Source organism: Ornithodoros turicata, chromosome 7 (assembly GCF_037126465.1).
Source record: "Ornithodoros turicata isolate Travis chromosome 7, ASM3712646v1, whole genome shotgun sequence".
Lineage (NCBI taxonomy): Eukaryota > Metazoa > Arthropoda > Arachnida > Ixodida > Argasidae > Ornithodoros > Ornithodoros turicata.
In genome coordinates this window covers 51,851,131-51,867,433 of record NC_088207.1, presented here as the reverse complement: position 1 = coordinate 51,867,433, position 16,303 = coordinate 51,851,131, and the positions used below count along the sequence as shown (strand labels likewise).

Below are 16,303 nucleotides of genomic sequence, written 5' to 3'. Positions count from 1 at the left end.
GTCTAGTCGTGGGGAAACGTATAAAAAGCCGGGAAAGATACAGTATTTCGTCCTTTGCACAAATAGATCCCGAATCGTCTTCCCTAAGTACGCAAGCTGCAATCCTGTAAAGCGTGCTTCTCCTAACGCTTGCGAGCGAGCGGTGAAGCCAACTTCTTTCTTGCGCGTCTTCTTTTTTGTAAAGTAAGTATTTGCATTTGTAAAGTATGTGTAAACAACGTGTTATGCGGCGAAGTTCAGTTTTTTTGAGTGTACGCTCTTAAAAATGACCTTCACCGCATAGCACGCTCCTAGCCAGCCATCGTCACGAGTGACATCATACTTCCCCTAATGTGCTGAAAACGGGGGGCGTACTCCATTCTTGTGGTATTATGCAGTTGATAATTGCCACACGAATGGCGTACGCCCCCTATTTTCAACAAATAAGAAGACAGAATGATATCATTCGGAATGGTGGTTGGCCAGGAGCGTATTATGGGGTGGAGTACATCATGTGGCAGCCATTTTTGAGAGCTACACTCTTAAAAATGAACTTCACCGCATAGCACGCTCCTAGCTAACCATCATCTCGAATGATATCGTTATCTGCCCTGATTTGTTAGAAACGGGAGGCGTCCGCCTTCATAATTGTCAAAAAAAAAAAAAAAGGCGGTCGCTTCCCGTTTTCAACAAATCAGGGCAGATAACGATATCATTCGAGATGATGGCTAGCTAGGAGCGTGTTGTGCGGTGAAGTTGATTTTTAAGAGTGTAGTTAAAGAAACGATCATTTTCGCGCAGCTATCGTTCTCCCTCGGGAAGACATCCGGCGTCGTTAACGTCGGGATATCCTGTTATTGTAGACATAGAACGGAAGTTCATTAGAACCTCGTCCGAGCGACACTTCATATTTCGTCGATAAAATGTTCGAATGGTGCAAGCTGCATGCAACCGACAACTCAATGTCGCGAACAGGATTGAACTGATTTATGGCACACCAACACCAACACCAACACCGAACTCATTTATGGCTGATTTATTATTTCTTTTTTGTTTTTTGTTTTTTTGCGCGCGCGATCTTTACACGTTCGCACTATTTCGGATTTGGCCGGGTAAAGTTAAAGAAGTGAGGCAATAGGGTGTTTTAACATTCCGTACGCAAAGAAATAGCGGGGGTGCACACTCCTCCTTTGCGTTTAGTGCATGCGCAGTGTTAAGACGCTACTTCGTCGGCGATTACGTACGCTGCTATAAAAACTCTCTGATGACGCTAGCATAATCTGCTGTTCGTGTTTGGCAAAGCTTCACTCTAAAAAGAGAACTTCACCGCGAAGTGCACTCAGAATCAACTGCCATTCGGAGTCATATCGTTCTCCTTCGTTATTTGTTGAAAATAGGAGGTGACTGTATCAATTTTGACAATTGGTTAATTGATGCAAAGATGAGTACACTGGGAAAAGAAACGGTATTCAGACTTCTCTACTTCGTCTCCTGTATATTGCATTATATATATTGCGTATTACATTGCATATTGCCTCCTATATTGCATGTCTCCTTCGTGTCCTTCGTCTCCTGTATTGCATGCTCTGTTATAAAGTAGACTCTAATCCAATGCTTAGCCTTCAAACAGCACCGAGAAAGTCTGGGAGCTGCCCTAAGCAAGCTCGACTCGCGCCCCTTCAGTGTTTGTAAGCTGCTAGGTAAATGGCCCTGCTCTAAAATGCAAAAGAAAGCGGAGAAAGCCCTCTTCGTTTTTTCTTAAAGAAAGCGACATCGCAGACCGCTTCAAAAACATATGACCCAAAACCAAAAGTGTCACGTGTCACTCACTCAAGAGTGACACAGGCTAAAGACGTTTCTGTAGATATCACCACCTATACCACCTACAAGAAATGGAGCTGCAGGCGACATATGAAGTCACCATATAGCTCCAGCAAACACCCAGTTAAGCGAAGACGCATAAGCCGCTAAGTATGAGCCGGCATTCAAAATGATATCGTTCGAAGCCCTGATTGGTTGAAAACAAGACGTGCGCACCTTTTTTATTTCAATTAACATCCTGTTTTGTTTTTTGTTTGTTTTTTTTGTTCTGACGCTTTCAGACATATGTCGGCACAGTTCCCTTAGAAGTCGGCCCAGGACGCACATTCCCCCAGGGCGTCAGTCGTGAGCGTGACGCCAACGGTGAGCAATTCCACCACCACCACCACCCACCCACCCATACCTCATTCCATCGCCATGCATTTAGTTGTCATTTTCTTTTGTCATTCCTCCCCTCAGCAAACCACAGCTGCAACGGCCCAAACTCTAGAAAACGATAGTCGTAAAAAAAGGGAACGCACACGCAAATATTTGGCGTGACTGTGACATGGGCGAGCGATCGGTGGCAACATCTTTGTCCATTGTAGCAGAGACCGGGTCGTTGTCCATTTAGTCTTTGAGTGATATAAGGACACCGTCAGGCAGGGTTCAGTTAGACAGGGTCTTTCGAACCGTCTACATTGCCAGATTGTAGCATGGAGTCTACCAAGCAGCCACCTGTGCTTCCTTGGCCATATCTGAGACCGTATTTCGAATGGGTTTCCTACACTGAAAACAACATTTTAGTGCCGCACAAACTGTGCTTACCAAAGAAGATGATTTTGCAGATGGGAAAATGTTGAATTCCGGTCGAAATTCGGAGGTATGTCGAAATTCAAGTTTTGCCTATACTATAATACGGCCACCAAGTCTCGCCTTTTAGTTTTAGTTTTAGTTTTAGTTTTAGTTTAGTTTAGTTTAGTTTAGTTTAGTTTAGTCTAGTCTAGTCTAGTCTAGTCTAGTCTGGTTTTAGTTTAGTTTTAGTTTAATTTTAGTTTAGTTTTAGTTTTAGTTTAGTTTTAGTTTAGTTTTAGTTTTAGTTTAGTTTAGTTCAGTTTAGTTTAGTTTAGTTTTAGTTTAGTTTTAGTTTAGTTTAGTTTAGTTTAGTTTAGTTTAGTTTAGTTTAGTTTTAGTTTTAGTTTTAGTTTTAGTTTTAGTTTAGAAGTTTAGAAGTTTAGAACTTTTGTGCATGCTATAGATTTTTCACTTGACCAAGACGGGGTAGTTCATACTGGTTCATACTCCATATTCTTTCGGAAGGAATCTTACGTTTAAGTCTCGTAACGACACACACGTGTCTTCTTTACAGCCGATAATGCACAAGTATCTTATACGTATCTTAGATACTTTTTGGTGCATTTGGTACTTTTGTTTTCAAGTATTTTGAGCTGTATTTCAACTGCAATTTTCTCCCAGTATATTTGTAATCTTATTTTAAATACTTTTGCGCGGTATTTTGTACATGTCTGCCAGCACAATAGCCAGGCTACTAGCTGAATTGACGGTGGCGGCATTTTTTCTGTCAAGAAAGCGAAAGCCAGCAGAAAAAAAAAAAGATATCCACATTTTCTACGTAATGGAGTATCGTTATACAAGAAAATAAGTGTGGACGAGATGAGATCGCTTAGCAAAGGCCCGTTTAATATACGGAACAGTTACAAAGCAAGTAGCCCTGGTCGCTCAGTTTCCAAAACGAGATTTCAGGGCACTGCACGGGGGACCCGAGCGTGTGGCACCACAGAAGTCAACCTCTCGGTTTCCCGTTGCACCCATGAAGAAAGCTCCTCTAGCCCTAACGGTTACCACAGACGCAAAGGCAGCACATCCTCCCGTCATGTGTCTTCGCACACATCCCTCGATGTCGTCTGCGGCGCTGAAACACAGTAAACAGAAAACATCTTGGTTGTATGACGAATCAATTATCCTTACTGCAATTTTTCATAAGACTTGTGAACTTATAGATCCACGTAACACGTTATCGAGCTTGATCACCACGATTTGCGTTTGCTGCGGAACGTTCAGGAAGGCACGGTTTATGTTATGCGCACACGCGTTCGCTCAGTCTAATAGACAGCATCTTCTGTCTATATTAGACACCTAATATAATCTACGTTTTCGTTTCCTCAAAAACTGAAATGCGAGGATTCAAATCTGACGGTGCTTATCCTCCATTCTGTCTCCTATTTCTGATTATTTCGTGTATTCTACTGTGTAACTGTGCTCCTGACTGAATTTGATGCCGTTAGAAATGTTACCTGTTGTCACGACCAGCTGCAAAGAAATGAATGTTCGCCACTTGGCGTTCGTTTATCGAACACAGTCTACGCGTCACACAAAAAGAAGTAAAAAATGTGAAGAGAGAGAGAGAGAGTATGTAAATGAATGACAGAATGTAAAGGCAGACCGGGAAAATATGTCTAGCTGATTTGGGCACGTATGATTCTCACCAGCACAGGACACCCCTAGCATCTTCCCTGGACTCTACATCGTCGAATTTCCAGCTCTCCTTCAGGGTCAGGATACATCCCGCAGCACTGTCTGCCTCATTCTTGCAGAGGGACATCACGAAGGCTGGAACACAGAAGCCATTCTTTTTTTTTTTTTGTGCTTATGATTGCGCAATCAACCAGTACATGGTGCTCTTCCCTTGGATATGAGAAATGCGGAGAACAGTAAGATCACCGACAGTAAATCAGTATTCGACATTGACATTTCATTGCATCTCACTATAGGCAAGAATAACAACAACAGCAATTAAATTAAAAATCTGGTGTCTTCCCGCTATGAGGCAACTATGAGAACTGTGTCTGTGACGAAGCTGCATGCGAGGTATACTTACAGATAAGCGCCAAAAACATCAGGGTAAATGCGAGAACCTTCATGATGAGAGATAGCTCCTTGAACACCAACTGGAAAACTGCAGTTTCCGAAACAATTACCGCAAGTGAACGTGAATATGTGTACATGAAATAAAATATGCATATTCGTGTAAAAATATAAGATCAATGCGGCGACTTCGTTCGTGACAGCGTCCTGGAACAGCTGGTCGCACCAGGGCAACCTACGTTTCCTTTTTTTTTTTTTTTCCTATTTATATTCTATTGTGCGTTCGTGAATACAGCCCTGGTGACAAGCACTTAAAGTGCGTAGTATTACGTGAGATTAAAGGAGCACTTACAGTATTTCTTTGATGATCGTGTAGCAACTGTGATGCTCAAAGCAAATGTTAGCGTATATCAAAGGCGCACTGAAAATCTAAGTAAGGTGGGAGCGTGTGATTGGGTACAGGAACTCTGTCTCGATTGGACAGGCTCAATAGGGGTTGGTTGGGTACACGTCCACTCCTGTCGAATACGACCAATTATAACTTCTGTAAATCGCGACATGGGACATTGCCAATGTGATCAAGGACGTGATATGGAACCGGCGTATCCTGTGCAGCCTGTTGTGTTATCGATTTTGCGCAGCCGTTATCCTCGCCTTCCGCAAATGTCTATTAGTTTTGCATCCCCGGCCCCTCGGACGGACTTTTACTAAAGCCTTCATTTTCCATTCATCGACTGATTTGTAAAAGAAAAAAATGGAGATGTCAGTCTCACGATACTCCTGTTGGAAATACGAAGCCGATGCAACGTAGAAATCTATATCACCTACGTGAACACCCCATTTGTATAATAGCAAATTTGAAGAAGACAGTTTTGGAGTAGTTAGGTAGGTAGGTAGGTAGGTAGGTAGGTAGTAAATTAGTAAAATAAACCTTGGAGCTTTCAACAACACATCATGGGTGCTACTTACTCCATTGCAAAAGCTGCGTAGCTATTACACACTGTGAATCGAAACCCTGAACCACAGCGGGATCCCTCGCATACTCACCGGCACTGAAGTTTGGGGGTAAGAAGACAGCATGATATTTATTAGGTAGCTGCTTGATGTTTATCAATAGCGCTGGCTCTCAAAGTCCTCTTCTGCCATCATCAGGCCGTGGTCTCTCCGGGAGCTGATAGCGGTCAATATGACAATTACGTTAGTGTCAGGCCCACACACACCGTGGAGTCCAATGACCACGGAAACCTATCTTAGCCTAACATCTTAGCCGAGAGACACGGACAAGTGTTAGAAGAAACGGAAACAGAGAGAGACAATGCATTTTTTTTCTTCACTCAAATTATTTCGAAACGACACACTGGTCTCCTTTACAACCGATAATGCGCAAGTATCTTAAACGTATCTGAAATACTTTTTTGGAGTATTTGCTACTTTATTTTAAATACTTTTGTTTACAAGTATTTTGAGCTGTGTCTTTATTACAATCCCTGGGGAGACATGAGAACAGCGCACATAGGACACGGACGAATTAAACGGGACAGGGCCGTTCGATGCACTCACAACCAGTCAAACGATTGACTATGAACTATGGCTATGAACTAATGAAGTGACTACTCCTATACCCCACTGTACTAAGTTAATTACAATCGTCTCTCAGTATATTTGGTATCTTATTTTAAATACTTTTTCGCGGTATTTTGTACATGTCTACGCACATAAGTGGATAGGCTACTAATCTGACTACGCACTGCGGCGTACGTTTTTGTGCCAAGAAGGTGAAAGCCAGCAGAAAACAAAAACATCCACAGTTTCTACGTGATGGAGTATTGTTATACAAGAATACGAGAGAATAAGTGTGAACGAGATGAGATGGTTTAGCAAAGGCCCGTTTAATATACGGAACAGCTACAAAGCAATTAGCCCTGCTCGCTCAGTTTCTAAAGCGAGATTTCAGGGCACTGCATGGGGGACCCGAGCGTGTGGCACCACAGAGGTCAACCTCTCCGTTTGGCGCTACAACACTGAAGTAAGCTCCTCTAGCCCTTTCGGATACCGTAGACGCAAGAGCAGAACATCTTCCCGTCAAGTGTGTTCGCACACATCCATCGATGTCGTCTGCGACGCTGAAAATAGTAAACACCAGACATTTTTATTGTATGACGAATCCATTATCCTTACTGCAATTTTTTACAAGACTTGTGAACTCATACATCCATGCGACACGTTATTGAACTTCTGGTTCCCTGCAAGTCCACCCACCTTCCATTTCCCTGCAGAAGGTTGATCACCCTGATTTGCCTTTGCCGCAGAACGTTCAGAAGGCACGGTTTATATTATGCGCGCTCCCTTTGTCTTATATAGACAGCATCTTCTGTCTATTGGACGCCTAATATAGTAATCTAAGTTTTCGTTTCTTCAAAAACTGAAACGCGAGGATTCAAATCTGACGGTGCTTATCCTCCATTTTCTCTCCTATACCTTATCATTTCGTGCATTCTACAGAGTAACTGCATGTACTCATGGCTGAATCTGTTGCCGTTAGAAATGTTTCTGTTGTCACGACCAGCTGCGAAGAACTGAATGTTCGGTACCTGCCATTCATTTATCGAACAAAGTCTATACGTGCCAAAAAAATAGAATTACAAAAAAATGTAAACAGATTACACTTTTAGATAGACCGGGAAAAATATGTCTAGCTGATATGGGCACGTATGATTCTCACCAGCAGAGGACACCAATAGCATCTTCCTGAGACTCTACATCGTCGAATTTCCAGCTCTGCTTCAGGTTCCGGACACATCCCGCAGCACTTTCTGCCTCATTCTTGCAGAAGGACATCACGAAGGCTGGAACACAGAAGCCACTCTAGCTTACTTTTTTCTTTTCCTTTCTTTTTTGCTTATATAGTAATGGTATATAGTGGGGAAATCAGCCAGCATACATCCTACTCTTCCCTTGGACATGAGAAACGTGGAGAACAGAAGGATCACCGACAGTAAATCGACGTTCACATTTCATTGCTTCAAGTCATCCCCATGTCATCGTCATCATGTATCTCTCTCTATATATATATATCATTGCATCACATTATAGGCAAGAATAACAACAACAGCAATTAAATTGGAAATCATGATGTCATCTCCTGTCTTCGCGCTATTAGGCAACTATGAGAACTGTGTCTGTGACGAAGATGCATGCGAGGTATACTTACAGATAAGCGCCAAAAACATCAGGGTAAATGCGAGAACCTTCATGATGAGAGATAGCTCCTCGAACACCAACTGGAAAACTGCAGTTTCCAAAAAAATTACCGCAACTGAACGTGAATATGTGTACGGGAAATAAAGTATGCATATTCGTGTAAAAATATAAGGTCAATGCAGTGACTGCGTTCGTGAATACAGCCCTGGTGACTAGCACTTAAAGGGTAGTATAACGCCAGAATAAAGGAGTACTTACAGTATTTCTTTGATGATCGTGTAGCAACTGCGATGCTCAAAGCAAATGTTAGCGTATATCAAAGGCGCACTGAAAAGCTAAGTAAGCAGGAAGCGTGCGATTGGGTACAGGAACTTTGTCTCGATTGGACAGGCTCAATAAGGGTTGGTTCGATCCACGTCTACACTTGCCGAATACGACCAATTGTAACTTCTGGAAATCGGAACGTGGTACATTGCCAATGTAAGAAGGAAGTGATATGGAACCGGTGTCTCCTGTGCAGCCTGTTGTTTTATCGATTTTGCGCAGACGTTATCCTCGCCTACCGCAAATGTCACCCCATCTCATCGTCATCATTGATTGTTGTTCCACAGATGTCTATTGAAGTTTAACATCCTCGGGCTCTCGGACGGACTTTTACTAAAGCCTTCATTTTGATTGTATTCAGAGACTCTTCCATGTGTTTCATGCTTCCCTGTGTTTCGTGCAGTGGTGCACCCGCTACTGAAATGTGGTATCGCGATTACCGCTACCGCTACTTAAAAAAACCTTTTACCGAGTAAAAGTAACACGATACTTTTGTTGGAAATACGAAGCCGATGCAACATAGAAATCTCGCTTACATGAACACCACATTTGTATAATAGCAACTTTGGAGAAGACAGTTTTGGAGTAGTTTAGTTAGTTAGCTAGTAAATTAGTAAAATAAAGTAAACCTTGGAACTTTCAACAACACACCATGGGTGCTACTTGCTCTATTACAACAGCTGTATAGCTATTGCACACTCTGAATCAAAACCATGAACCCTGAACCCTTTTCTTCTCTGTCTTTTCCTTCTCTTTTCTTCTTTTTCATTTCCTCTTTTTCTTCCCCCATTTACCTTTTTTTTTTTTGGGATAGCGATTCGATCTCCATCTGGCTGACCTTTCCTTTCTTTTTTTGTTAATAGACATATCCATATCCCCCCCCCCCCCCCCCCCCCAGCGAACCACAGCGGGATCTCTCACATACTCGCTGGCACTCAAGTCTTGGAGTAAAAAGACAGCATAATATTTATTAGGTAGCTCGGGCACTTTGCTTGACGTTTATCGATAGCGCTGGCTCTCAAAGTCCTCTTCTGCCATCCTAGCAGGCCGTGGTCTCTCCGGCAGCTGATAGCGGTCAATATGACAATTACGTTAGTGTCAGGCCCACACATACCGTGGAGTCCAATGACCACGGAAACCTATCTTAGCCTAACATCTTAGCCGAGAGACACGGACAAGTGTTAGAAGAAACGGAAACAAAGAGGGACGCTGCATTTTTTTTTTCATTTAAATTATTTCGAAACGACACACTGGTCCCCTTTACAACCGATAATGCGCAAGTATCTTAAACGTATCTGAAATACTTTTTTGGAGTATTTGCTACTTTATTTTAAATACTTTTGTTTACAAGTATTTTGAGCTGTGTCTTTATTACAATCCCTGGGGAGACATGAGAACAGCGCACATAGGACACGGACGAATTAAACGGGACAGGGCCGTTCGATGCACTCACAACCAGTCAAACGATTGACTATGAACTATGGCTATGAACTAATGAAGTGACTACTCCTATACCCCACTGTACTAAGTTAATTACAATCGTCTCTCAGTATATTTGGTATCTTATTTTAAATACTTTTTCGCGGTATTTTGTACATGTCTACGCACCTAAGTGGATAGGCAACTAATCTGAATACGTATTTTTTTGTTATGTTTTGTTTTTTGTTACGTTTTTGTGCCAAGACGGCGAAAGCCAGCAGAAAACAAAAACATCCACAGTTTCTACGTGATGGAGTATTGTTATACAAGACTACGAGAGAATAAGTGTGAACGAGATGAGATGGTTTAGCAAAGGCCCGTTTAATATACGGAACAGCTACAAAGCAATTAGCCCTGGTCGCTCAGTTTCTAAAGCGAGATTTCAGGGCACTGCATGAGGGACCCGAGCGTGTGGCACCACAGAGGTCAACCTCTCCGTTTGGCGCTACAACACTGAAGTAAGCTCCTCTAGCCCTTTCGGATACCGTAGACGCAAGAGCAGAACATCTTCCCGTCAAGTGTCTTCGCACACATCCATCGATGTCGTCTGCGACGCTGAAAATAGTAAACACCAGACATTTTTATTGTATGACGAATCCATTATCCTTACTGCAATTTTTTGCAAGACTTGTGAACTCATACATCCATGCGACACGTTATTGAACTGCTGGTTCCCTGCAAATCCACCCACCTTCCATTTCCCTGCAGAAGGTTGATCACCCTGATTTGCCTTTGCCGCAGAACGTTCAGAAGGCACGGTTTATGTTATGCGCGCGCGCGCTCCCTTTGTCTTATATAGACAGCATCTTCTGTCTATTGGACGCCTAATATAGTGATCTAAGTTTTCGTTTCTTCAAAAACTGAAATGCGAGGATTCAAATCTGACGGTGCTTATCCTCCATTTTCTCTCCTATACCTTATTATTTCGTGCATTCTACAGAGTAACTGCATGTACTCATGGCTGAATCTGTTGCCGTTAGAAATGTTTCTGTTATCACGACCAGCTGCGAAGAACTGAATGTTCGGTACCTGCCATTCATTTATCGAACAAAGTCTATACGTGCCAAACAAATAGAATTACAAAAAGATGTAAACAGATTACACTTTTAGATAGACCGGGAAAAATATGTCTAGCTGATATGGGCACGTAGGATTCTCACCAGCAGAGGACACCAATAGCATCTTCCTGAGACTCTACATCGTCGAATTTCCAGCTCTGCTTCAGGTTCCGGACACATCCAGCAGCACTTTCTGCCTCATTGTTGCAGAAGGACATCACGAAGGCTGGAACACAGAAGCCACTCTAGCTTACTTTTTTCTTTTCCTTTCTTTTTTGCGTATATACTAATGGTATATAGTGGGGAAATCATCCAGTATACATCCTACTCTTAATTCCCTTGTATATGGGAAACGCGGAGAACAGAAGGATCACCGACAGTAAATCGACATTCACATTTCATTGCTTCAAGTCGTCCCCATGTCATCGTCATCATGTATCATCATGTATCTCTCTCTCTCTCTCTCATTGCATCACATTATTGGCAATAACAACAACAACAGCAATTAAATTGGAAATGATGATGTCATCTCCTGTCTTCGCGCTATTAGGCAACTATGAGAACTGTGTCTGTGACGAAGATGCGTGCGAGGTATACTTACAGATAAGCCCCAAAAGCATCAGAGTAAATGCGAGAACCTTCATGATGAGAGATAGCTCCTCGAACACCAACTGGAAAACTGCAGTTTCCAAAAAAATTACTGCAACTGAACGTGAATATGTGTACGGGAAATAAAATATGCATATTCGTGTAAAAATATAAGGTCAATGCAGCGACTGCGTTCGTGGATACAGCCCTGGTGACTAGCACTTAAAGGGTATAGTATAAAGGCAGGAATAAAGGAGCACTTACAGTATTTCTTTGATGATCGTGTATCAACTGCGATGCTCAAAGCAAATGTTAGCGTATATGAAAGGCGCACTGAAAAGCTAAGTAAGCAGGAAGCGTGCGATTGGGTACAGGAACTTTGTCTCGATTGGACAGGCTCAATAAGGGTTGGTTCGATCCACGTCTACACTTGCCGAATACGACCAATTGTAACTTCTGGAAATCGGAACGTGGTACATTGCCAATGTAAGAAGGAAGTGATATGGAACCGGAGTCTCCTGTGCAGCCTGTTGTTTTATCGATTTTGCGCAGACGTTATCCTCGCCTTTCGCAAATGTCACCCCATCTCATCGTCATCATTGATTGTTGTTGTTGTTGTTCCACAGATGTCTATTGAACATCCTCGGGCTCTCGGACGGACTTTTACTAAAGCCTTCATTTTTCCTTGTTCTTTTTTTTTTAATAGCAAGCCGACCTTTGTCTGGTTAACCTTTCCTTTCTTTTTTCTTAATAAACATATCCCCCCCTTCATTTTCCACTCATCGATTGTATTCAGAGACTCTTCCATGTGTTTCATGCTTCCCTGTGTTTCGTGCAGTGGTGTACCCGCTACTGAAATGTGGTATCGCGATTACCGCTACCGCTACTTAAAAAAAAGCTTTTACCGAGTAAAAGTAACACGATACTTTTGTTGGAAATACGAAGCCGATGCAACATAGAAATCTCGCTTACATGAACACCACATTTGTATAATAGCAACTTTGGAGAAGACAGTTTTGGAGTAGTTAGTTAGTTAGCTAGTAAATTAGTAAAATAAAGTAAACCTTGGAGCTTTCAACAACACACCATGGGTGCTACTTGCTCTATTACAACAGCTGTATAGCTATTGCACACTCTGAATCAGAACCATGAACCCTGAACCCTTTTCTTCTTTGTCTTTTCCTTCTTTTTCATTTCCTCTTTGTCTTCCCCCATTTGCCATTTTTTTGGAATAGCAAGCCGATCTCCATCTGGCTGACCTTTCCTTTCTTTTTTTGTTAATAGACATATCCCTATCCCCCCCCCCCCCCCCCGAACCACAGCGGGATCTCTCACATACTCGCTGGCACTCAAGTCTTGGAGTAAAAAGACAGCATAATATTTATTAGGTAGCTCGGACACTTTGCTTGACGTTTATCGATAGCGCTGGCTCTCAAAGTCCTCTTCTGCCATCCTAGTAGGCCGTGGTCTCTCCAGCAGCTGATAGCGGTCAATATGACAATTACGTTAGCCCACACATACCGTGGAGTCCAATGACCACGGAAACCCATCTTAGCCTAACATCTTAGCCGAGAGACACGGACAAGTGTTAGAAGAAACGGAAACAGAGAGAGACAATGCATTTTTTTTTCTTCACTCAAATTATTTCGAAACGACACACTGGTCCCCTTTACAACCGATGATGCGCAAGTATCTTAAACGTATCTGAAATACTTTTTTGGAGTATTTGCTACTTTATTTTAAATACTTTTGTTTACAAGTATTTTGAGCTGTGTCTTTATTACAATCCCTGGGGAGACATGATAACAGCGCACATAGGACACGAATGAATTAAACAGGACAGGGCCGTTCGATGCACTCACAACCAGTCAAACGATTGACTATGAACTATGGCTATGAACTAATGAAGTGACTACTCCTATACCGCACTGTACTAAGTTAATTACAATCGTCTCTCAGTATATTTGGTATCTTATTTTAAAAACTTTTTCGCGGTATTTTGTACATGTCTACGCACCTAAGTGGATAGGCTACTAATCTGACTACGCACTGCGGCGTACGTTTTTGTGCCAAGAAGGTGAAAGCCAGCAGAAAACAAAAACATCCACAGTTTCTACGTGATGGAGTATTGTTATACAAGAATACGAGAGAATAAGTGTGAACGAGATGAGATGGTTTAGCAAAGGCCCGTTTAATATACGGAACAGCTACAAAGCAATTAGCCCTGCTCGCTCAGTTTCTAAAGCGAGATTTCAGGGCACTGCATGGGGGACCCGAGCGTGTGGCACCACAGAGGTCAACCTCTCCGTTTGGCGCTACAACACTGAAGTAAGCTCCTCTAGCCCTTTCGGATACCGTAGACGCAAGAGGAGAACATCTTCCCGTCAAGTGTCTTCGCACACATCCATTGATGTCGTCTGCGACGCTGAAAATAGTAAACACCAGACATTTTTATTGTATGACGAATCCATTATCCTTACTGCAATTTTTTACAAGATTTGTGAACTCATACATCCATGCGACACGTTATTGAACTGCTGGTTCCCTGCAAATTCACCCACCTTCCATTTCCCTGCAGAAGGTTGATCACCCTGATTTGCCTTTGCCGCAGAACGTTCAGAAGGCACGGTTTATGTTATGCGCGCGCGCGCTCCCTTTGTCTTACATAGACAGCATCTTCTGTCTATTGGACGCCTAATATAGTAATCTAAGTTTTCATTTCTTCAAAAACTGAAATGCAAGGATTCAAATCTGACGGTGCTTATCCTCCATTTTCTCTTCTATACCTCATTATTTCGTGCATTCTAACCGAGTAACTGTACTCATGACTGAATCTGTTGCCGTTAGAAATGTTTCTGTTGTCACGACCAGCTGCGAAGAACTGAATCTCCGGTACCTGCCATTCATTTATCGAACAAAGTATATGCGCGCCAAACAAATAGAAGTACAAAAAAATGTAAACAGATTACACTTTTAGATAGACCGGGAGAAATATGTCTAGCTGATATGGGCACGTATGTTTCTCACCAGCACAGGACACCCCTAGCATCGTCCCGAGACTCTACATCGTCGAATTTCCAGCTCTGCTTCAGGTTCCGGACACATCCCGCAGCACTTTCTGCCTCATACTTGCAGAGGGACATCACGAAGGCTGGAACACAGAAGCCACTCTAGCTTACTTTTTTCTTTTCCTTTCTTTTTTGCGTATATACTAATGGTATATAGTGGGGAAATCAGCCAGTATACATCCTACTCTTAATTCCCTTGTATATGGGAAACGCGGAGAACAGAAGGATCACCGACAGTAAATCGACATTCACATTTCATTGCTTCAAGTCGTCCCCATGTCATCGCCATCATGTATCATCATGTATCTCTCTCTCTCTCTCATTGCATCACATTATTGGCAATAACAACAACAACAGCAATTAAATTGGAAATGATGATGTCATCTCCTGTCTTCGCGCTATTAGGCAACTATGAGAACTGTGTCTGTGACGAAGATGCATGCGAGGTATACTTACAGATAAGCGCCAAAAACATCACAGTAAATGCGAGAACCTTCATGATGAGAGATAGCTCCTCGAACACCAACTGGAAGACTACAGTTTCCAAAAAAATTACCGCAACTGAACGTGAATATGTGTACGGGAAATAAAGTATGCATATTCGTGTAAAAATATAAGGTCAATGCAGTGACTGCGTTCGTGAATACAGCCCTGGTGACTAGCACTTAAAGGGTAGTATAACGCCAGAATGAAGGAGTACTTACAGTATTTCTTTGATGATCGTGTAGCAACTGCGATGCTCAAAGCAAATGTTAGCATATATGAAAGGCGCACTGAAAAGCTAAGTAAGCAGGAAGCGTGCGATTGGGTACAGGAACTTTGTCTCGATTGGACAGGCTCAATAAGGGTTGGTTCGATACACGTCTACACTTGCCGAATACGGCCAATTGTAACTTCTGGAAATCGGAACGTGGTACATTGCCAATGTAAGAAGGAAGTGATATGGAACCGGAGTCTCCTGTGCAGCCTGTTGTTTTATCGATTTTGCGCAGACGTTATCCTCGCCTACCGCAAATGTCACCCCATCTCATCATCATCATTGATTGTTGTTGTTGTTGTTGTTGTTCCAGAGATGTCTATTGAAGTTTAACATCCTCGGGCTCTCGGACGGACTTTTACTAAAGCCTTCATTTTTCCTTGTTCTTTTTTTTTTTTTTGAATAGCAAGCCGACCTTTGTCTGGCTAACCTTTCCTTTCTTTTTTCTTAATAAACATATCCCCCCCCTCCTTCATTTTCCACTCATCGATTGTATTCAGAGACTCTTCCATGTGTTTCATGCTTCCCTGTGTTTCGTGCAGTGGTGTACCCGCTACTGAAATGTGGTATCGCGATTACCGCTACCGCTACTTAAAAAAACCTTTTACCGAGTAAAAGTAACACGATACTTTTGTTGGAAATACGAAGTCGATGCAACATAGAAATCTCGCTTACATGAACAACACATTTGTATAATAGCAACTTTGGAGAAGACAGTTTTGGAGTAGTTAGTTAGTTAGCTAGTAAATTAGTAAAATAAAGTAAACCTTGGAGCTTTCAACAACACACCATGGGTGCTACTTGCTCTATTACAACAGCTGTATAGCTATTGCACACTCTGAATCAAAACCATGAACCCTGAACCCTTTTCTTCTTTGTCTTTTCCTTCTCTTTTCTTCTTTTTCATTTCCTCTTTTTCTTCCCCCATTTACCATTTTTTTTAAATAGCAAGCCGATCTCCATCTGGCTGACCTGTCCTTTCTTTTTTTGTTAATAGACATATCCATATCCCCCCCCCCCCCGAACCACAGCGGGATCTCTCACATACTCGCTGGCACTCAAGTCTTGGAGTAAAAAGACAGCATGATATTTATTAGGTAGCTGCTTGATGTTTATCAATAGCGCTGGCTCTCAAAGTCCTCTTCTGCCATCATCAGGCCGTG

The 16,303-nt window shown here is 42.4% G+C and overlaps 4 long non-coding RNA genes across 4 annotated transcripts; all 4 read right to left on the bottom strand.

Moving 5' to 3' along the window:
- Positions 1-3,459: 3,459 nt before the first annotated feature.
- LOC135400057 (uncharacterized) lies at positions 3,460-5,179 on the bottom strand. The gene is made up of 4 exons (XR_010424508.1): positions 5,018-5,179; positions 4,679-4,756; positions 4,287-4,410; positions 3,460-3,712 (listed from the first exon to the last, which is right to left on the bottom strand). It is a non-coding gene; the product is annotated as an uncharacterized LOC135400057 (long non-coding RNA).
- Positions 5,180-6,535: 1,356 nt separating this feature from the next.
- On the bottom strand, positions 6,536-8,233 carry LOC135400055 (uncharacterized). Its single transcript, XR_010424507.1, has 4 exons — positions 8,125-8,233; positions 7,877-7,954; positions 7,388-7,511; positions 6,536-6,788 (listed from the first exon to the last, which is right to left on the bottom strand). It is a non-coding gene; the product is annotated as an uncharacterized LOC135400055 (long non-coding RNA).
- A 1,738-nt stretch (positions 8,234-9,971) lies between these two features.
- LOC135400054 (uncharacterized) lies at positions 9,972-11,735 on the bottom strand. The gene is made up of 4 exons (XR_010424506.1): positions 11,580-11,735; positions 11,329-11,406; positions 10,830-10,953; positions 9,972-10,224 (listed from the first exon to the last, which is right to left on the bottom strand). It is a non-coding gene; the product is annotated as an uncharacterized LOC135400054 (long non-coding RNA).
- A 1,752-nt stretch (positions 11,736-13,487) lies between these two features.
- LOC135400053 (uncharacterized) lies at positions 13,488-15,195 on the bottom strand. Its single transcript, XR_010424505.1, has 4 exons — positions 15,088-15,195; positions 14,840-14,917; positions 14,343-14,466; positions 13,488-13,740 (listed from the first exon to the last, which is right to left on the bottom strand). It is a non-coding gene; the product is annotated as an uncharacterized LOC135400053 (long non-coding RNA).
- Positions 15,196-16,303: the final 1,108 nt, after the last annotated feature.